We start from the raw sequence: 17,297 nt of genomic DNA on the forward strand, positions 1-17,297 counted from the left end.
CTGGGAGGCAAGGGCTGATTGCTCTAACAAGTTCCAGAACTTTAAAGAGGAGATGATTCGGGTTTTTGACCGTTCAGTTTTTGGTAGGGAGGCTTCTAGGGCCCTGGCTTCCTTATGCCAAGGTGAACGGTCCATAACGGATTATTCTATTGAGTTTCGCACTCTTGCTGCCTCTAGTGAGTGGAACGAGCCGGCGCTGCTCGCTCGTTTTCTGGAGGGACTCCACGCAGTGGTTAAGGATGAGATTCTCTCCCGGGAGGTTCCTTCAGATGTGGACTCTTTGATTGCTCTCGCCATCCGCATAGAACGACGGGTAGATCTTCGTCACCGGGCTCGTGGAAGAGAGCTCGCATCAACGGTGTTTCCCTGCTCCGCATCGCAACCATCTCCCTCCTCTGGCTCAGAGTCTGAGCCCATGCAGCTGGGAGGGATTCGCATCTCGACTAAGGAGAGGGAACGGAGGATCACCAACCGCCTGTGCCTCTATTGCGGAGTTGCTGGACATTTTGTTAATTCATGTCCAGTAAAAGCCAGAGCTCATCTGTAAGCGGAGGGCTACAGGTGAGCGCAACTACTCAAGTCTCTCCATCAAGATCCTGTACTACTTTGTCGGTCCATCTACGCTGGACCGGTTCGGGTGCTACATGTAGTGCCTTGATAGACTCTGGGGCTGAGGGTTGTTTCATGGACGAAGCATGGGTTCGGAAACATGACATTCCTTTCAGAGAGTTAGAGAAGCCTACGCCCATGTTCGCCTTAGATGGTAGTCATCTTCCCAGTATCAGATTTGAGACACTACCTTTAACCCTCACAGTATCTGGTAACCACAGTGAGACTATTTCTTTTTTTTATTTTTCGTTCACCGTTTACACCTGTTGTTTTGGGTCATCCCTGGCTAGTATGTCATAATCCTTCTATTAATTGGTCTAGTAATTCTATCCTATCCTGGAACGTTTCTTGTCATGTGAAGTGTTTAATGTCTGCCATCCCTCCCGTTTCTTCTGTCCCTACTTCTCAGGAGGAACCTGGCGATTTGACAGGAGTGCCGGAGGAATATCATGATCTGCGCACGGTCTTCAGTCGGTCCCGAGCCAACTCCCTTCCTCCTCACCGGTCGTATGATTGTAGTATTGATCTCCTTCCGGGGACCACTCCTCCTCGGGGTAGACTATACTCTCTGTCGGCTCCCGAACGTAAGGCTCTCGAGGATTATTTGTCTGTGTCTCTTGACGCCGGTACCATAGTGCCTTCTTCCTCTCCGGCCGGGGCGGGGTTCTTTTTGTTAAGAAGAAGGACGGTACTCTGCGCCCCTGCGTGGATTATCGAGGGCTGAATGACATAACGGTTAAGAATCGTTATCCGCTTCCCTTATGTCATCAGCCTTCGAGATTCTGCAGGGAGCCAGGTGCTTTACTAAGTTGGACCTTCGTAACGCTTACCATCTCGTGCGCATCAGAGAGGGGGACGAGTGGAAAACGGCGTTTAACACTCCGTTAGGGCATTTTGAGTACCGGGTTCTGCCGTTTGGTCTCGCCAATGCGCCAGCTGTTTTTCAGGCATTAGTTAATGATGTTCTGAGAGACATGCTGAACATCTTTGTTTTTGTCTATCTTGACGATATCCTGATTTTTTCTCCGTCACTCGAGATTCATGTTCAGCACGTTCGACGTGTTCTACAGCGCCTTTTAGAGAATTGTCTCTACGTAAAGTCTGAGAAGTGCTCTTTTCATGTCTCCTCCGTTACTTTTCTCGGTTCCGTTATTTCCGCTGAAGGCATTCAGATGGATTCCGCTAAGGTCCAAGCTGTCAGTGATTGGCCCGTTCCAAGGTCACGTGTCGAGTTGCAGCGCTTTTTAGGTTTCGCTAATTTCTATCGGCGTTTCATTCGTAATTTCGGTCAAGTTGCTGCCCCTCTCACAGCTCTTACTTCTGTCAAGACGTGTTTTAAGTGGTCCGGTTCCGCCCAGGGAGCTTTTGATCTTCTAAAAGAACGTTTTACGTCCGCTCCTATCCTCGTTACTCCTGACGTCACTAGACAATTCATTGTCGAGGTTGACGCTTCAGAGGTAGGCGTGGGAGCCATTCTATCCCAGCGCTTCCAGTCTGACGATAAGGTTCATCCTTGCGCTTATTTTTCTCATCGCCTGTCGCCATCTGAGCGCAACTATGATGTGGGTAACCGTGAACTGCTCGCCATCCGCTTAGCCCTAGGCGAATGGCGACAGTGGTTGGAGGGGGCGACCGTTCCTTTTGTCGTTTGGACAGACCATAAGAACCTTGAGTACATCCGTTCTGCCAAACGACTTAATGCCCGTCAAGCTCGTTGGGCGTTGTTTTTCGCTCGTTTCGAGTTTGTGATTTCTTACCGTCCGGGTAGCAAGAACACCAAGCCTGATGCCTTATCCCGTCTGTTTAGTTCTTCTGTGGCTTCTACTGATCCCGAGGGGATTCTTCCTTATGGGCGTGTTGTCGGGTTAACAGTCTGGGGAATTGAAAGACAGGTTAAGCAAGCACTCACGCACACTGCGTCGCGCGCGCTTGTCCTAGTAACCTCCTTTTCGTTCCTGTTTCCACTCGTCTGGCTGTTCTTCAGTGGGCTCACTCTGCCAAGTTAGCTGGTCATCCCGGTGTTCGAGGCACTCTTGCGTCTATTCGCCAGCGCTTTTGGTGGCCGACTCAGGAGCGTGACACGCGCCGTTTCGTGGCTGCTTGTTCGGACTGCGCGCAGACTAAGTCGGGTAACTCTCCTCCTGCCGGTCGTCTCAGACCGCTCCCCATTCCTTCTCGACCATGGTCTCACATCGCCCTAGACTTCATTACCGGTCTGCCTTTGTCTGCGGGGAAGACTGTGATTCTTACGGTTGTCGATAGGTTCTCTAAGGCGGCACATTTCATTCCCCTCGCTAAACTTCCTTCCGCTAAGGAGACGGCACAAATCATTATCGAGAATGTATTCAGAATTCATGGCCTCCCGTTAGACGCCGTTTCAGACAGAGGCCCGCAATTCACGTCACAGTTTTGGAGGGAGTTCTGTCGTTTGATTGGTGCGTCCGTCAGTCTCTCTTCCGGGTTTCATCCCCAGTCTAACGGGCAAGCAGAGAGGGCCAATCAGACGATTGGTCGCATACTACGCAGCCTTTCTTTCAGAAACCCTGCGTCTTGGGCAGAACAGCTCCCCTGGGCAGAATACGCTCACAATTCGCTTCCTTCGTCTGCTACCGGGTTATCTCCGTTTCAGAGTAGTCTGGGTTACCAGCCTCCTCTGTTCTCATCCCAGCTTGCCGAGTCCAGCGTTCCCTCCGCTCAAGCGTTTGTCCAACGTTGTGAGCGCACCTGGAGGAGGGTGAGGTCTGCACTTTGCCGTTACAGGGCACAGACTGTGAGAGCCGCCAATAAACGCAGGATTAAGAGTCCAAGGTATTGTTGCGGCCAGAGAGTGTGGCTTTCCACTCGCAACCTTCCTCTTACGACAGCTTCTCGTAAGTTGACTCCGCGGTTCATTGGTCCGTTCCGTGTCTCCCAGGTCGTCAATCCTGTCGCTGTGCGACTGCTTCTTCCGCGACATCTTCGTCGCGTCCATCCTGTCTTCCATGTCTCCTGTGTCAAGCCCTTTCTTCGCACCCCGTTCGTCTTCCCTCCCCCCTCCCGTCCTTGTCGAGAGCGCACCTATTTACAAGGTACATAAGATCATGGACATGCGTTCTCGGGACGGGGTCACCAATACTTAGTGGATTGGGAGGGTTACGGTCCTGAGGAGAGGAGTTGGGTTCCGTCTCGGGACGTGCTGGACCGTTCACTCATTGATGATTTCCTCCGTTGCCGCCAGGATTCCTCCTCGAGTGCGCCAGGAGGCGCTCGGTGAGTGGGGGGGTACTGTCATGTTTTGTCATTTATTATCTTGTCTTGTCCCTGTGCTTCCCATTCTATTCGTTTCCCTCTGCTGGTCTTATTTGGTTCTTTCCCTCTTTCTATCCCTCTCTCTCCCCCTCCCTCTCTCACTCTCTCGCTCTCTCTTCTCTCTATCGTTCCGTTCCTGCTCCCAGCTGTTCCTATTCCCCTAATCAATCATTTAGTCTTCCCACACCTGTTCCCGATCCTTTCCCCTGATTAGAGTCCCTATTTCTTCCTTTGTGTTCCGTTCCTGTCCTGTCGGTTCCTTGTCTAGAATTCACCGTGCTGTGTTTGTGTATCGCCCTGTCGTGTCGTGTTTTCCTCAGATGCTGCGTGGTGAGCAGGTGTCTGAGTCTGTCTGGTTCAAGTGCCTTCCCGAGGCAACCTGCTGTTCACCTGCTGTTCAAGATCGAGTCTCCAGTTTGTCCTCGTCATTTCGAGTGAAAGTTGTGTTTTTTGTTTGTATTTACTTTACTGGATTAAAGACTCTGTTTTCGCCAAGTCGCTTTTGGGTCCTCTTTCACCTGCATGACACATACATTAAAATACAAAAACACAGTCATGGGAAGTACAAGTAAAACATCCCAAATCTCTCAGAAAAACAAATAATTACCCAATCAATACGGAACGGCACAAGAATATTAAGATGGACTCTATTTCGAATTTTATTCCGGTAATACTATATTAAAACTAAAAGCAGATTTACCAAGCTTGGTGGAGACCCTACCCAGCTAGCAATAAGGAATCGGCACAGAAGCGGCCATCTTCCGGGGGGCCGGAACTGATTGAATCGGCCTGGGATCGGGTGTCGGACTCGGCCCAGAATCAAAATGAATGACTACCCAAAATTGGTCCAAGTACAGGGCCGTTTCCATCTACCAGAATTCAGCCGAGTTTGCCGGAATCCCACCAGAATCCCCCCAGAAGCGGCCCGATGCAAATTTAAATTAATGTATACAAAATTACCCGATTTAGTCATTTTAAATATTACTATTATACATTTTATACATACATTTTTTACCCATCCACAATTTATTTTGCCTCAGATACATCTGGTGACCGTGTCAGCGTGCATACGCCTAGCCCGCCACAGGAGTCGATACAGCGCGACGAGACAAGGACATCCCTGCTGGCCAAACCCTTTCCTAACTCTGACGACACTGGGCCAATTGTGTGTCACCTCATGGGTCTCCCGGTCGCGGCCGGCACGGATCTCAAACTAGCAAATGCAGCTTGCACTGCGAAACATTGTCTTAGACTGCTGCGCCACTCGGGAAGTTCCATCCATAAATGTTTTAATGCTTATCAATTGCCTTGCACAAAGTACCAAATAGTAAAATACTACACAGGACTTTAAAGAATTGAAATGTTAATTGTATTTTTTGATCACAGAAACATTGAGAAAATCTGGAAAAATAAATAATGACATTTTAATTATATAAAGCAGCCCGTGTAATCATCTGCCAGAGAGTAGCCCCAATCGGCTCGAGCCCCAAGTAATAAATATGGTCCAAATGAACTCTCACCAGAATCGGCCCAAACCCCAAGTAATATATACATTTGGGCTAGATAACTCGCACTGGAATCGCCCGAGCTCAATCCCCGCATCCTAGCCATAAGTAATACTGCCGAAGGCGGCCCACACTTGGTCCACATGACGTCCGCCGAGTGCCCCGACTCTCAGCCAGAATCAGCCCAGATCCACTGTGCTAGCTGGGTAGGACCCTCAAGAGTTAATCAATCCTGTGAAGGGGTTAGGCAACTCAGGTGTCTATACGTCAACAGCAAAATTAGATAAGACGGAAGTTTATGAAGTAGGGCCTTGTAAACAAAAATGGAGTAATGAAGAGATCTATGGGTCTTTAGTGAAGTCCAGCCAACCTTTTGATAAACCTACAGGATGCAGTGAGTATCAAAACTGTCACCTGTAACAAAACACGCAATATAACCCAACAGTAGGAATATTTGTGCAAAGTTTGGGGTCTAAACTAGGATGCGATTCAATCAGATTGCACTTGTAGACAATGCATTTTTAAAGGCGATGTTCCGACATTCGGAAGATTACATACACATTTTAAAGGTCAAGCTCGCTATAACGCGGATCAGATTGAATCCTGGCCCTAAACAAAATACCTTTCTGATTCTGATGATAACAACAGGGAACTGGCGCTGCTACTTGTGCCACAAGAGGTTGCTGTTGCTGCAATTTCTGTGGGCTGGAGTGAAGATTATGTTTTAACGGCCACATTAAATTTCAATACCTAGCCCCTTTGGTCTCCACAGATCTGATAGGGCTGTGTACGTGAAAGCAATATGGAGGAATCCCCACTCTGCCTACTGCAGGTCTAGGAACACCATCACTATATTGCTTACCCTTATCTAGTCTTTTCCGGTCTTTAATACTATACAGGTAGGGGCAAGGGACTGAAATGGGACTGGACCCTCTTATTAGTTTAGTCATATGGTATGGTGACATCACTAACCTCTTACTGCAGTAATGGTTCATTAAAGACAACTAGGAACTCGGGAAAAAACAAGGTTGAATCATGACGTCAGTCATTTTCAGGTCGGAGCTCTGGAAAGATGCCTGAATTCCCGACTTGAAATTCTAAGTTGGATGACCATTCAAAACAAATTTTACCAGTCGGAGCTTGTTTTTATTTCAGAGTTTCCAGTTGTTTTGAACGCACTGAAGTTGGTTGTCTGAGATTTTCCAGTTCTGAGTTGCCAGTTCCCAGTTGTTTTGAACGCGGCATAAAAGCATGCTGCTTCAGTCACCGGATAGAAGTACTAGAAGGAGATTGGATTTGAGACTGAGGCCGATATTGTTCATGTTCCCCGGCTCAGTCGCATCAACCAATATCTGCATGACACGTCATTGACTGTGCAGTTGGGCACCAGATAATTGCTGTGTTCAAAACAACTGGGAACTGGGTACTCGGAAATCTCAGACTTCCAACTTTAGTGCGTTCAAAACAACTGGGAACTCAACAACAAAAAAAACAGCTCCGGCTGGGAAATTTGAATAGTCATGCAACTCGGATTTCCAACTCGGGAACTCAGGCCTCTTTCTAGAGCTCCGACTTTCCGACCTGAAGATCACTGACGTCATGATTTTACCTTTTGTCTGAGTTCCCAGTTGGTTTGAAAAGCGGAGTGCTATAACATATGGGTCACGTTACCCTCTGGGACCTTGCATGCATCAACCAATGGTTGCTTGCCACGTCATCGACTGTGTCATCGATTGTGCCATCGACTGTGATATATACTGTGTCATCAACTGACGAATTACTATAACATAATGTGGTTAGCTGATACTTAAAATACCTATCCAGGTGTTGTAAGATATGGAATGAATCAGCAATACCTGAACAGAGGAACATGATGTTTAACTGTGAGGGGAGTCTGCTATTTTATTACAGTACCCAAAAATCATTCTGCAGTTTTATTTGGGTAATAAAGATACAGTTTATTTATTTGGGTAAAAAATGTACTGCATGTGCGCTTGATTGAAGTGAACCCATGTATACAGTGTTTTCGAAAAGTATACTTTTTCCACATTTTGTTATGTTACAGCCTTATTCTAAAATGTATTAAATTACTTTTTTCCCTCATTAATCTACACAGAATACCTTATAAATGACAAACCTAAAACAGGTTTTTAGACATTTTTGCGAATGTATAGAAAATAAAAAAAAACAGAAATACTTTATTTGCATAAGTATTCAGACCCTTTGCTATGAGACTCAATATTGAGCTCAGGTGCATCCTGTTTCCATTGATCATCCTTAAGATGTTTCTGCAACTTGATTGGAGTCCACCTGTGGTAAATTCAATTGATTGTACATGATTTGGAAGGCACACATCTATCTATATAAGGTCACACAGTTGACACTGCATGTCAGAGCAAAAACCAAGCCATGCGGTCAAAGGAATTGTCCATAGAGGTGTGAGACAGGATTGTGTCGAAGCACAGATCTGGGGAATTGTACCAAAAAATATTTGTTGCATTCTTAAATGGAAGAAGTTTGGAACCAGCAAGACTCTTCCTAGAGCTGGCCGCCCGGTCAAATCAGGGGAGAAGGGCCTTGGTCAGGGAGGTGATCAAGAACCTGATGGTCACTCTGACAGTGCTCCAGAGTTCCTCTGTGGACATGGAAGAACCTTCCAGAAGGACAACCTTCTGCAGTACTCCACCAATCAAGCTTTTATGGTAGAGCAGCAAGAAGGAAGTCACTCTTCAGTAAAAGGCACATGACAGCCAGCTTGGAGTTTGCCAAAAGGCACCTAAAGACTCTCATACCATGAGGAACAAGATTCTCTGGTCTGATGAAACCAAGATTGAACTCTTTGGCCTGAATGTCAAGCGTCATGTCTGGAGGAAAACTTACATCATCCCTACGGTGAAGCATGGTGGTGGCAGCATCATGCTGTGGGGATGTTTTTCAGAGGCAGGGACTGGGAGACTACATTTACATTTACATTTAAGTCATTTAGCAGACGCTCTTATCCAGAGCGACTTACAAATTGGTGCATTCACCTTATGACATCCAGTGGGACAGTCACTTAACAATAGTGCATCTAAAACTTAGGGGGGGGGTGGGGTGAGAGGGATTACTTAACCTATCCTAGGTATTCCTTAAAGAGGTGGGGTTTCAGGTGTCTCCGGAAGGTGGTGATTGACTCCGCTGTCCTGGCGTCGTGAGGGAGTTTGTTCCACCATTGGGGGGGCCAGGGCAGCGAACAGTTTTGACTGGGCTGAGCGGGAGCTGTACTTCCTCAGTGGTAGGGAGGCGAGCAGGCCAGAGGTGGATGAACGCAGTGCCCTTGTTTGGGTGTAGGGCCTGATCAGAGCCTGGAGGTACTGAGGTGCCGTTCCCCTCACAGCTCCGTAGGCAAGCACCATGGTCTTGTAGCGGATGCGAGCTTCAACTGGAAGCCAGTGGAGAGAACGGAGGAGCGGGGTGACGTGAGAGAACTTGGGAAGGTTGAACACCAGACGGGCTGCGGCGTTCTGGATGAGTTGAAGGGGTTTAATGGCACAGGCAGGGAGCCCAGCCAACAGCGAGTTGCAGTAATCCAGACGGGAGATGACAAGTGCCTGGATTAGGACCTGCGCCGCTTCTTGTGTGAGGCAGGGTCGTACTCTGCGGATGTTGTAGAGCATGAACCTACAGGAACGGGCCACCGCCTTGATGTTAGTTGAGAACGACAGGGTGTTGTCCGGGATCACGCCAAGGTTCTTGGCGCTCTGGGAGGAGGACACAATGGAGTTGTCAACCGTGATGGCGAGATCATGGAACGGGCAGTCCTTCCCCGGGAGGAAGAGCAGCTCCGTCTTGCCGAGGTTCAGCTTGAGCTGGTGATCCGTCATCCACACTGATATGTCTGCCAGACATGCAGAGATGCGATTCGCCACCTGGTCATCAGAAGGGGGAAAGGAGAAGATTAATTGTGTGTCGTCTGCATAGCAATGATAAGAGAGACCATGTGAGGTTATGACAGAGCCAAGTGACTTGGTGTATAGCGAGAATAGGAGAGGGCCAAGAACAGAGCCCTGGGGGACACCAGTGGTGAGAGCGCGTGGTGAGGAGACAGATTCTCGCCACGCCACCTGGTAGGAGCGACCTGTCAGGTAGGACGCAATCCAAGCGTGGGCCGCGCCGGAGATGCCCAACTCGGAGAGGGTGGAGAGGAGGATCTGATGGTTCACAGTATCGAAGGCAGCCGATAGATCTAGAAGGATGAGAGCAGAGGAGAGAGAGTTAGCTTTAGCAGTGCGGAGCGCCTCCGTGATACAGAGGAGAGCAGTCTCAGTTGAATGACTAGTCTTGAAACCTGACTGATTTGGATCAAGAAGGTCATTCAGAGAGAGATAGCGGGAGAGCTGGCCAAGGACGGCACGTTCAAGAGTTTTGGAGAGAAAAGAAAGAAGGGATACTGGTCTGTAATTGTTGACATCGGAGGGATCGAGTGTAGGTTTTTTCAGAAGGGGTGCAACTCTCGCTCTCTTGAAGACGGAAGGGACGTAGCCAACGGTCAGGGATGAGTTGATGAGCGAGGTGAGGTAAGGGAGAAGGTCTCCGGAAATGGTCTGGAGAAGAGAGGAGGGGATAGGGTCAAGCGGGCAGGTTGTTGGGCGGCCGGCCGTCACAAGACGCGAGATTTCATCTGGAGAGAGAGGGGAGAAAGAGGTCAGAGCACAGGGTAGGGCAGTGTGAGCAGAACCAGCGGTGTCGTTTGACTTAGCAAACGAGGATCGGATGTCGTCGACCTTCTTTTCAAAATGGTTGACGAAGTCATCTGCAGAGAGGGAGGAGGGGGGAGGGGCGGAGGATTCAGGAGGGAGGAGAAGGTGGCAAAGAGCTTCCTAGGGTTAGAGGCAGATGCTTGGAATTTAGCGTGGTAGAAAGTGGCTTTAGCAGCAGAGACAGAGGAGGAAAATGTAGAGAGGAGGGAGTGAAAGGATGCCAGGTCCGCAGGGAGGCGAGTTTTCCTCCATTTCCGCTCGGCTGCCCGGAGCCCTGTTCTGTGAGCTCGCAATGAGTCATCGAGCCACGGAGCGGGAGGGGAGGACCGAGCCGGCCTGGAGGATAGGGGACATAGAGAGTCAAGGGATGCAGAGAGGGAGGAGAGGAGGGTTGAGGAGGCAGAATCAGGAGATAGGTGGGAGAAGGTTTGAGCGGAGGGAAGAGATGATAGGATGGAAGAGGAGAGAGTAGCGGGGGAGAGAGAGCGAAGGTTGGGACGGCGCGATACCATCTGAGTAGGGGCAGTGTGGGAGGTGTTGGATGAGAGCGAGAGGGAAAAGGATACAAGGCAGTGGTCGGAGACTTGGAGGGGAGTTGCAATGAGGTTAGTGGAAGAACAGCATCTAGTAAAGATGAGGTCGAGCATATTGCCTGCCTTGTGAGTAGGGGGGAAGGTGAGAGGGTGAGGTCAAAAGAGGAGAGGAGTGGAAAGAAGGAGGCAGAGAGGAAAGAGTCAAAGGTAGACGTGGGGAGGTTAAAGTCGCCCAGAACTGTGAGAGGTGAGCCGTCCTCAGGAAAGGAGCTTATCAAGGCATCAAGCTCATTGATGAACTCTCCGAGGGAACCTGGAGGGCGATAAATGATAAGGATGTTAAGCTTGAAAGGGCTAGTAACTGTGACAGCATGGAATTCAAAGGAGGCGATAGACAGATGGGTAAGGGGAGAAAGAGAGAATGACCACTTGGGAGAGATGAGGATCCCGGTGCCACCACCCCGCTGACCAGACGCTCTCGGGGTGTGCGAGAACACGTGGGCGGACGAAGAGAGAGCAGTAGGAGTAGCAGTGTTGTCTGTGGTGATCCATGTTTCCGTCAGTGCCAAGAAGTCGAGGGACTGGAGGGAGGCATAGGCTGAGATGAACTCTGCCTTGTTGACCGCAGATTGGCAGTTCCAGAGGCTACCGGAGACCTGGAACTCCACGTGGGTCGTGCGCGCTGGGACCACCAGAGTAGGGTGGCCGCGGCCACGCGGTGAGGAGCGTTTGTATGGTCTGTGCAGAGAGGAGAGAACAGGGATAAACAGACACATAGTTGACAGGCTACAGAAGAGGCTACGCTAATGCAAAGGAGATTGGAATGACAAGTGGACTACACGTCTCGAATGTTCAGAAAGTTAAGCTACGTAGCAAGAATCTTATTGACTAAAATGATTAAAATGATACAGTACTGCTGAAGTAGGCCAGCTGGCAGTGGGTGCGTTGTTGACACTACACTAATCAAGTCGTTCCGTTGAGTGTAATAGTTTCTGCAGTGTTGCTATTCGGGGCTAGCAGGCTAGCTAGCAGTGTTGTTTACGTTACGTTGCGTTAAAAGAACGACAATAGATGGCTAGCGAACCTAGAAAATCGCTCTAGACTACACAATTATCTTTGATACAAAGACGGCTATGTAGCTAGCTAAGTAGCTAGCTACGATCAAACAAATCAAACCGTTGTACTGTAATGAAATGAAGTGAAAATGTGATACAACCTGTGAATGCGACCGGGTAGTTGAGTTCTATACAGAAGACGTTGGCTAGCGTTGGCTAGCTGTTGGCTAGCTAGCAGAGTCACCTACGTTAAGGACGACAAATAGCTGGCTAGCTAACCTCGGTAAATTAAGATAATCACTCTAAGACTACACACTCTAAACCTAAACAACACAATTATCTTGGATACGATGATACGATGATACGAAGACAGCAAAGACAGCTATGTAGCTAGCTAACACTAAACTAATCAAGTCGTTCAGTTGAGTGTAAGGATCAAGGGAAGGATGAATGGAGCAAAGTACAGAGAGTTTGCTCTAGAATGCCCAGGACCTCAGACTGGGGCGAAGGTTCACCTTCCAACACCTTCCAACAGGAGGTGAACAAGACAACGCAGGAGTGGCTTTGGGACAAGTCTTTGAATGTCCTTGAGTGGCCCAGAGCCCGGACTTGAACCCGATCTAACATCTCTGGAGATGATCCTCATCCAACTTGACAGAGTTTGAGAGGATCTGTAGAGAAGAAAGGCGAGAAACTCCCCAAATATAGGTATGATTGTAGCATCATACCCAAGAAGACACAAGGCTGTAATCGCTGCCAAAGGTGCTTCAACAAAGTACTGAGTAAAAGGTCTGAATACTTATGTGCATTTCATATAAAAAATATATATATTTATAAATGTGCAAAACATTTCAAAAAAACTGTTTTTGCTTTGTCATTATGGGGTATTGTGTGTAGATTGATGAGGGATAAAACGATTTAATCCATTTTATAATGAGGTTGTAACGTAACAAATTGTGGAAAAGTCAAGGGGTCTGAATACAGGCTAATTTCCTGTGAAACTGAGACAGTCAGAATATGTTCTGTGAGTCGTTAAAGGATAGTGCACCCAAATTACATAAATACGTATTGGTTTCCTTACCCTGTCAGCAGTCTATGGACAAGGTATGACAGCAAGGTATGACAGCAATCCATGCTTTGGTTTTGTTTACCTGGCCACTGTTTCCAAATGTTAATTATTTGTAAGTCGCTCTGGATAAGAGCGTCTGCTAAATGACTTAAATGTAAATGTAAATGTTAACTTTTAAAATTAGGCCTAGATTCAATCAGATCAAGCGCAAGCGTTATTTGGCGATAGCCGACACCTGCATAGCTGATGTTTTGGCAGTGTCGGAGGTGGAACTGCGTTGGACCTGTCAAATCGTTGAGCAGCTGCTCTTGTGATCATTGTCACAAAGCCACACCCGCCCCACTCACATTAGAAGATCAGAAAGAGAAAGTGTAGGCTATATAGAAATAATGAAGCTCAATTGAAAATAAGTTATCAAAATAATAAGGATTTCTATCTGCCTAATCGAGGTGTATATTACAAGTAACATCAATAGGCCTTCTGGGAAAGTGCGTTGTTGGACCTTCACTTCATATCTGTACTTTTCTAGGACTTACCTCTATTTTTTGTAACATATTGTATGAATGGGAATTCTAACATACACTACATACACAAAAGTATGTTGGCACCCCTTCAAACTATTTCAGCCACACTTGTAGCTGACAGGTGTATAAAAATCGAGCACACAGCCATGCAATCTCCATAGAGAGGCAGACATTGGCAGTAGAATGGCCATACTGAAGAGTTGTGACATTCAACGTGGCACCACCGCAAATCTCTGCCCTGCTAGGGCTGTGCCGGTCAACTGTAAGTGCTGTCATCGTGAAGTAGAAACATTTAGGAGCAACAACAGCTCAGCCGCGAGGTGGTAGGCCACACAAGTTCACAGAACAGGACTGCCGAGTGATGAAGCGTTAGTGAGTTGCAACACTCACTACCACGCTCCAAACTGCCTCTGGAAGCAATGTCAGCACAATAACTGTTCGTCAGGAGCTCCATGAAATGGGTTTTCATGGCTGAGCAGCCGCACACATGCCTAAGATCATGAAAGCGTCGGCTGGAGTGCTTTAAAGGTCGCCGCTATTGGATTCTGGAGTAGTGGAAATGCAGTCTCTGTAGTGATTAATCAACGCCTCACCATCTGGCAGTTCGATGGATAAATCTGGGTTTGGTGGATGCCAGGAGAAGCTACCTGCCCGAATGCATAGTGCCAATTGTAAAGTTTGGTGGAGGAGGAATAATGGTCTGGGTCTGTTTTTCATGGTTCAGGCTAGGCCCCTTAGTTCCAGAGAAGGAAAATCTTTAATGCTACAGCATACAATGACATTCCAGATTATTCTGTGCTTCCAACTTTGTGGCAAGAGTTTGTTTCACCATGACAATGTCCTGTTGCAGATGAAAATGCCCTCGTGCCCATAGCGAGGTCCATACAGAAATGGTGATTGGTGTGGAAGAACTTGACTGGCCTGCACAAGGCCCTGATCTCAACCCCATCCAACACCTTTGGGATGAATTGGAACGTCAACTGACAGGCATAATTGTCCAACATCGGTGCTCAACCTCACTAATGATCTTGTGACTGACTGAATGGAAGCAAGTCCCCACAGCAATGTTCCATCTAGTGGAAAGCCTTCCCAGAAGAGTGGAGGCTATTATAGCAATAAAGGGGAACCAACTCCATATTAATAGTCATAATTTTAGAATGCGATATTTGACGAGCAGGTGTCCACATACTTTTGGTCATGGTACTGTATGGGATTCAAAAACAAAAATCCTTCAATTCGTATGATATGTTATGAGCGCTACTTTCAAAACTACAGGTTGAAATTACACAAAACGTTTATAACACATCTTTAAGATCCTGTTCAATCTCTTTAACTAGCTGCTGCTAACCAAAAAACTATGGAAGTCAATGACAGGGGCAAGATCTTCAAGTTCAAAATGAATGAATCAATTTCTCACCCAACCCCTGGTCATAACGACACAAACACAACCCAATAAAGCTATGTCAACCATCAGGAGTGCCACTTCATGAGTTGGTTTCATAAATTCCATACAGTTGAAGTCGGAAGTTTACATACACCTTAGCCAAATACATTTAAACTCAGTTTGAACAATTCCTGACATTTAACCCTACTAAAAATTCCCTGTCTTAGGTATGTTAGGATCACCACTTTATTTTAATAATGTGAAATGTCAGAATAATAGTCGAGAGAATTATTTATTTTAGCTTTCATTTCTTTCATCACATTCCCGGTGAGTCAGGATTTAACATAAACTCAATTAGTATTTGGTTGCATTGCCTTTAAATTGTTTAACTTGGGTCAAATGTTTCGGGTAGCCTTCCACAAGCTTCCCACAATAAGTTGCGTGAATTTTGGCCCATTCCTCCTGACAGAGCTGGTGTAACTGAGTCAGGTTTGTAGCCCTCCTTGCTCGCACACGCATTTTCAGTTCTGCCCACAAATTTTCTATAGGATTGAGGTCAGGGCTTTGTGATGGCCACTCCAATACGTTGACTTTGTTGTCCTTAAGACATTTTGCCACAACTTTGGAAGTATGCTTGGGGTCATTGTCCATTTGGAAGACCCATAAGCGACCAAGCTTTAACTTCCTGACTGATGTCTTGAGATGTTGCTTCAATATATCCACATAATTGTCCTTCCTCATCATGCCATCTATTTTGTGAAGTGCACCAGTCCCTCCTGCAGCATAGCACCCCCACAACATGATGCTACCACCCCTGTGCTTCACGGTTGGGATGGTGTTCTTTGGCTTGCAAGGCTACCCCATTTTCCACCAAACATAGCGATGGTGATTATGGCCAAACAGTTCTATTTTTGTTTCATCAGGCCAGAGGATATTTCTCCAAAAGTACGATATTTGTCCCCATGTGCAGTTGCAAACCGTAGTCTGGCTTTTTTTATGGCAGTTTTGTAGCAGTGGCTTCTTCCTTGCTGAGCGGCCATTCAGGATTAATTCGATATCGGACTCGTTTTACTGTGGATATATATATACTTTTGTACCCATTTCCTCCAGCATCTTCACAAGGTTCTTTGCTATTGTTCTTGGGTTGATTTGCACTTTTCGCACCAAAGTATGTTCATCTCTATCTAGGAGACAGAACGCGTCCTTCCTGAGCGGTATGACGGCTGTGTGGTCCCATGGTGTTTATACTTGCGTACTATTGTTTGTTCATGTGAACATGGTACCTTCAGGCGTTTGGAAATTGCTCCTAAGGATGTAACCGACTTGTGGAGGTCTACAATTTCTTTGCTGAGGTCTTGGCTGATTTATTTATTTATTTATTCCCCATGATGTCAAGCAAAGCGGCACTGAGTTTGAAGGTAGGCCTTGAAATACATCCACATGTACACCTCCAATTGACTCAAATTATGTCAATTAGCCTAACAGAAGCTTCGAAAGCCATGACATAAATGTCTGGAATTTTCCAAGCTGTTTAGAGGCACAGTCAACTTAGTGTATGTAAACTTCTGACCCACTGGAATTGTGATACAGTGAATTATAAGTGAAATAATCTGTCTGTAAACAATTGTTGGAAAAATTACTTGTGTCATGCACAAAGTAGATATCCTAAACAACTTGGCAAAACTATAGTTTGTTAACCAGAAATTTGTGGAGTGGTTGAAAAACGAGTTTTAATGACTCCAACATAAGTCTATGAAAACTTCCGACTTCAACCGTAAAATGGAGATGTCAGCTTCATCCACCAACCAGCCTGGTCTCATTTCATATTATTATGTACGTAAATTTGCCAACACTCCTTTTAGAATATGTTACGTTTTTCATGGTATGGTTTAATGTGTAGACGTCCATCATCTATTCCGTAAGGTATGTTACGAATGACAATTTGTATGATATGTTACGAATTGCAATTCATACGAATTGCAATGAACATACTTTTTAAATTTAATTAGGCAAGTCAGTTAAGAACAAATTCTTATTTTCAATGACGGCCTAGGAACAGTGGGTTAACTGCCTGTTCAGGGGCAGAACGACAGACCTTGTCAACTCGGGGATATGAACTTGCAATCAAAGTAGTTCAAACGTAGCAACAAGTAGTAACTACGTGCAAAGTTGCTAATTAGCTCAAATTGTCCATGACGAGATTCGAACACTCAACCTTCGGGTTGTTAGACATTTGTGTAATACATCCATTCAACCACCCTCCTTTCATTTTTGACTTAAGTAACCTTCTGTCTTCTGTAACCCTACCAAACATAACAGATTTGTATTGATAATTGTCTTCCTCCTGTTGAATCATTGTGGGTGACCCCTCGGAGCTCTCGGCCTCTCATGTTCTCCCACCCTCTCCAGACCGGTTATATGTACAACACAGAAACAGGGCAGAAAGTTGCAATAGGCCCGTGCAACCCAAGGTTTGATACCAACATAAACATAAACCCTCTTAAACCTACCATATGTATCATACTAATTTGAGTGTCTGGGATTATCGTTTACTGTGTTACGTCTAGCCTATGAGAGCAGGCTGCACCAAC

Source organism: Oncorhynchus gorbuscha, linkage group LG17 (assembly GCF_021184085.1).
Source record: "Oncorhynchus gorbuscha isolate QuinsamMale2020 ecotype Even-year linkage group LG17, OgorEven_v1.0, whole genome shotgun sequence".
Classification (NCBI taxonomy): Eukaryota; Metazoa; Chordata; class Actinopteri; order Salmoniformes; family Salmonidae; genus Oncorhynchus; species Oncorhynchus gorbuscha.